This window comes from Vulpes vulpes, chromosome X (genome assembly GCF_048418805.1).
Source record: "Vulpes vulpes isolate BD-2025 chromosome X, VulVul3, whole genome shotgun sequence".
In the NCBI taxonomy this organism is placed as follows: domain Eukaryota; kingdom Metazoa; phylum Chordata; class Mammalia; order Carnivora; family Canidae; genus Vulpes; species Vulpes vulpes.
This window is the reverse complement of record NC_132796.1, coordinates 22583254-22589367: the sequence shown is the minus strand read 5'-3', so window position 1 is coordinate 22589367 and position 6114 is coordinate 22583254.

The window sequence follows — 6114 nt, the reverse complement described above, 5'->3', positions numbered from 1 at the left end:
GTATTTCAGCATGCCTTTCTTAAACTGTTTGAATTCTCCTTTGAACTAGCTTTCCCACATGCTGTTTTCTTCATTATTTCCTTCATTATTGAGTTAAATAAATATTTGACATGTGTTCACTTTATAACTTTAACTGTTAAAAGTTATTCTTGCATAATATCCTCGCCTAAGTGAGAAAATGAAAATACTGTATGTACATGGATTGAAATTTTAATGTGTTTTATGCTCCCAGGCATAAGAATTTAAGGATTAAAATAGGGATTTATTTTTGTTATAATGATGGTTAGTATATAACTGGTCAAAGCAGCATAAGTACATTATTCATTTTTATAATTATTTTATACATTTTTATAATTATTACAAAGCAAAGTTTTATAGGAATTGTACTTTCTCATAAAATAAAATAGGACAGAAATTAGCCTCATTATTTAGTATCTGGCAGCTAACATTTTATTTTTTGTTAATGCGTGGTAGAAAATATTAAACATTTTACAAGATAAAATGAGAATTGAAATCAAAAGAATAAATATTTCATAGTATGACAAAATAGGTTTAATTTCATTATCAAAAGCCTACACCAAATCTGAAAGAAATTACATAAAAATTTATTCTTGAATTTTATCTAGTGTGTCTTACAAATACTGCATATGAACCTTCCACTTCTATATGACAGTATTAAGATCACTAACCAGTACTACTTTGGCTACTGGAAGGTAGTTTTCTTTCTTTCAGGCTTGCTCTTAGGAATGAGTATTGGGAAGAAGCTGGAAAGAGTTGCTTATATTTGTATATGTGGAAAAACATCATTTTGAGCATTCAATATGTCTTACTAAATCTTTTCTTATTTTCTCTCATGAGATTCTCCTTCAAAGGAGATGTGTTCCTTAACAATAGTCTGATGGAGAAGAGAGTCATTAAATAAAAATTATTGTTACTCTTACCATCACACTGTACCACATACTTGAATTCAGAATATCTCATGTTGGGGCAAAATACCAACTTTCTAATAAATGGCTCATAACTGAAATATGTAGAGAACAGGAAAATACAGGAAACTTTACATGTTTATGCTTTCTTGATTCAAGTTTAAAACTAGCTTTCCCTGGGTTGGTGCCCTGGAGATTTTCATATCCTGAGGCAATACTCCATAGTAGGACTAGGGTTGGGTGAGAATTGCAAAGAGGTAATTCCTTTGTAAAGACAGAGGAATTCTGCTGTGAACTCAGCTTCTTCAGTCAAATCAGTTTCAGAGAAATGTACCAATAGAATATGACTTATTGGGATTTTACGCCTTTAAAATTATCTATTCATAATTCCCTACACCCAGAAAAGGTTTGGCTAACCTCCAAGGATGGCTGATCTCCAGATAGAAGGCTATTTGTCCAAAGCATTCGGTGTGCTTCAGAGCAGAGAAATACAGAATGCAGAAATGTGCCACAGGGCAGTGTTTCCTAAATTTTTCTAATGATAAGAATTCCCTGATATTCTCACTAAACTTTGCAAATCCACTGCCCTTCCCTGGAAATTCTGATTCAGTAGGTCTGGAGTGGGATCCTGCAATCTGTATAGTTTTAACACGGGATGAGGTGATATTTGCAACATCTAAAACTGGTTACACTTTGAGAAAAATGCCTCAAGGATGTGGTTTTCAAATCTGGCTTCTCAATTATTGATTTAGGACTGCTGAAAAAAGAAAAGCAAGCAAAGAACCAGTTGCCTGGCTTACTTCAATTAAATCAGACTTTATAGGCTGTAGAGCATAGAAAACTTTTTATTAAGGCTTTATTTTTTAGTGTACTTTTAAGTTCACAGCAAAACTGAGGGGAATATGCAGAGATTTCCCAAATACCCTCTGCTCCCCAGGGACAACTTTCCCAGTAACAACATCGTGGCCTGGAGTGGCACAGTTGTTACAGTTGACGAACCTACATTGACCCATCATAATCACCCAAAGCCCATAGTTTACTTAGGGTTCACTCTTGGTGTACGTTCTACAGGTTTGGACAGATGTATAATGGCATGCATCCATCGTTATGATATCATATAGAGTATTTTCACTGCATTAAAAACCTTCTGTGCTCCATCTATTCCCACCCCCAACCTGCCGCCTCACCTCCCCAGACCTTGGCAAACACAGGTCTTATTACTGTCTCCAAAGTTATGCCCTTTCCAGGATTCCATATAGCTGGAATCAAAAAGTATGTAGCCTTTTCAGATTGAGTCTTTCACTTAGTATTATACATTTAGGGTTCATGGCTTGATAGTCCATTTCTTTTTAGCACTGAATAATATTATGCCATTGTCTGGATATGCCAAAGTTTATTTATCCATTCATTTGCTGATGGACATCTTGGTCGCTTCCAAGTATTGGTAATTATGAATAGAGTTGCTATAACATCTACAAGCAGATTTTGGTGGGAACATAAGTTTTCAAGTTTTCATCTCCTTTGGGTAAAAATCCAAGAGCATGACTGCTGGATCTTGCATTAAGGGTATGTTTAGTTTTCTAAGAAGTTGCCTGTCTTCCAAAATGACTGTATCATCTTGCATTCCCAGCAGCAGTGATTGAGAGTGCCTGTTGCCCCACATGAGGTGTTGTCAGTATTCTGGATGTGGGCCATTCTAATAGCTGTGTGGTGGTATCTCATTGTTATTTTAATTTGCATCTCCCTGATGACATATGTGGACCCTCTTTTCATATGCTTATGTACCATCTGTAGAAACATCACTTTTTAAAGTAACTTGGAGGTTTCGGTGCAAACTCTGGAATGGAGGAGGGTAGCAAACTACTTCACATGGGCCAAATCTGGCCCACTGCCTGGTTTTGTAAATGTAGTTTTATTGGAACATAGCCACTCCAATTTGTTTATGTATTGTCTAAGGCTGCTTTCATGTTACAATGGCATGGTTGAGTAGTTGTGACAGCAACCATATGGCCTGTAAAGCCTGAAATATTTACTATCTGTCCCTTTATAGAAAATATTTGCTTACTGCTGCCTCAAATTTAGAGCAATCATCGTGGTTTTTAAAAATTACTCTAGAAAGACGTGGGGTCATTGACGACTTGTACTCCAACTCAGAAAAGCATGGCTGATAGCTTTCAGGTTCTCCTTCAATACTGTACTTCTTTAAGACGTGGATGATCTTCGTGGAAAGGGCTCGGAGTGGGGTCTGAGGGAAATGGCGCAAGATTTGAGGTCATTCCAGACTTCAAAAACACAGACAGATACTCGTTTATCAGGTACCATAGACTCCCCTTTTTTATGGTTTCTTTCCACAGTTTAGCTTCCAGGGTTTCAGTTACCCCAAGTTAACTGCAGTCTGGCAACAAACTGTCCTCCTACTGATGAATCATCAGAAAGTCAATAGTAGCTTAGCACTACATCACAATGTATGCGTCATTCACGTCACTGTGCCTCATCATGTAGGCATTTTAGCCTCTCACGCCATCACATGAAGGGTGATGTTCTGTGTTTCAGAACATCAGAATAAGATGTTCTGAAAGAGGGAGATCATATTCACAAAGCTTTTTATTACCCTATATTGTTATAAGTGTTCTATTATTAGTTATTGCTATTAATTTCTTACTGTGCTCTTATAAATTAAAGTTTATAATAGGTTTGTGCATATAGGACAAAACAAAGTACATATAGGGTTCAGTACTGTTTGCAGTCCTGGGCATCCACTGGATGTCTTGGAACATATCCCCTGCAGATAAGGGGGGAGCTACTGTACATATTTGGAGTTGCAATTTTGCCTATGACAAACTTGTATATGAATAAAATCCCATTGTGCAAATGATAAGAAGTTGGTTAAATACTAAGATTTGTAATTAATTCATAGCCAAGTTTCAAGTAGCAATGTCAATTTTACACACAAAATGTGCAGAGTCTATTTGAATACACTGTAATCTTTGCTGAAGCACACAATAGAGGCCTCGCATAAATGGAAACTGTTTTCTTCTATGGGAAAACTCAATACTGGTTATCATTTTTTCCTACCTCAATCTATAACTCCAATACAACTCAAAATGAGTTTACTTTTACCGATTAAAATAATTGAAAAAGAAAAATTAAGACAGAAAAGTTTCTAGGGAAAAAAATTACAAACATAGGAATGGAGAGGGAATTCCTCTCCATTTATAATGTTTACAATGAAATGTATTATTGGCTCAGGAATAGACAAGTCACTGGAATTTATTAATATATGATAAGTTAGCTTTTTATATAATTGGAGAAAACCGTAGATGGATATCAGTCTCTCAAATATGATGACAAGTGTTCACTAGTCATAAGAGTTTGAAAAAAAACTTGTTAAAAGCTAAATGCTATAACTTTAGGTTTCCTAAAGTTGGATGATGTGTAACCACATAGAGAAAGATAAACAGGGACCCAGAAATCAATAAATGGCCTTTGACTAGAACATGGTCATTCTCACATGATCCAATACATGATGTTAGGAAAATCTGTTTGGTATTTATAGAAAAATAAAAAATAAAACCTTATTCCTGCTTTATCAAATATAAAAAGACGAATTCCAGATGGTTTAGAAAGCTACATATGGAAGACAAAATTATAAAGTCGGTATAGAACAATTTAGGAGAATATAATTGTCAACTACGTTTGGGTGAGAACTTAAATAAGGCTCCAAAAGCATCAGTCATGAGGTCCAGAAAAGGAGTGATTTGATTACATCAAAATAAAGGTTTTTCCCAATGAGAGATGCCCAGAATAAATGTAAGACACAGAAAAGATGAGGAAATGATATTGGCAACATCTAAAACCAATAAAAACATAATCAGAGAATATAAACAGACAATTCAGAAAAGAAGACATTCAGCAGGTGGATGAATATGTGAAAAGATAATCAAACACATTCATAATCAAAAAATGAGATTACACTAACAAGAAGATACCACTTACGCTGACAAGAAAAAGTTGCATGTCACAAGTATTGGTGAAGATGTGGGAGATAAGAATACTTGTGTCATATTGTTGACTATTGCAAATCTGGATATCAATTCATCAGTACTTAAATTAAATTTGAAAGTGCTCTGTGATTTAGTGATACCACTGAGTAGACCTGGAAACAATCTGAATGTCTTCAACAAGTGTGTGGATAAACACATGAGACATAGTCACAAAATGGAAGGATATTTGGATGTAGGCTATATTACTTTCCTAAGGTTGCTATAAAAATGTACCACAAAGCAGATGACTTAAAAAAAACACACACAGAAATTTATTGTCTCACATTTCTGGGGACCATAAGTCTGAAATCAAGGTGTTGTCATGTGCAACCACCCTCTGAAACACGTAGGGACACTTCTTCCTTGCCAATTCCCAGCTTCTGGTGGCTTCCAGGCAATCTTGGGTGTTCTTTGGTTTGTAGATGTATCACTCTAATGGTCCATCATCACCTGGCATTCTTCCTGTATGTATCTTCACATAGTCTTCTCTCTGCAATGTCTTTGTGTCCAAATTGTCCGTCTTTATCAGGGTACCAGTCACATTGCATTAGGTCCCATCTTGCAGTTGCAGCACGTAAATTTCTGCCTGTCATCACAAGACATCTTCCTCTCACATGTCTTTTTGTCTTTCTCGTGTCCTCTTCTCATAAGGACACCAGTCATAGTGGAATGAGAGTTTACCCTACTCCAGAATAACCTCATCTTAACTAATAGTTACATCTGCAATGACCCTATTCCCAAATAAAGTCACAGTCAGGGACTGGGTGTTAGAACTTCAATGTATCTTTTTGGGAGACAAAGCTCAACCCTGAATGCAAGCTGTAAGGTGGATGAATCTCAAAACATTATTCTGAGTGAATGAAGCCTGAGATGAAAGAGTATATACTTCATGATCCTATTTAAATAAAATTCCAGGAAATTCAAATGAATATATTATAGCCTAAGGTTGCCTATGGATGGGGGGCAGGGACAATGTTAAGGATTAAAAGCCAAGATTAGGGGCAGCCCAGGTGGCTCAGCAGTTTAGCGCCACCTTCAGCCCAGGACATGATCCTGGAGCCACGGGATGGAGTCCCATGTCCGGGCTCCCTTCATGGAGCCTGCTTCTCCCTCTGTCTGTGACTCTACTTCTTTCTCTCTCTCTG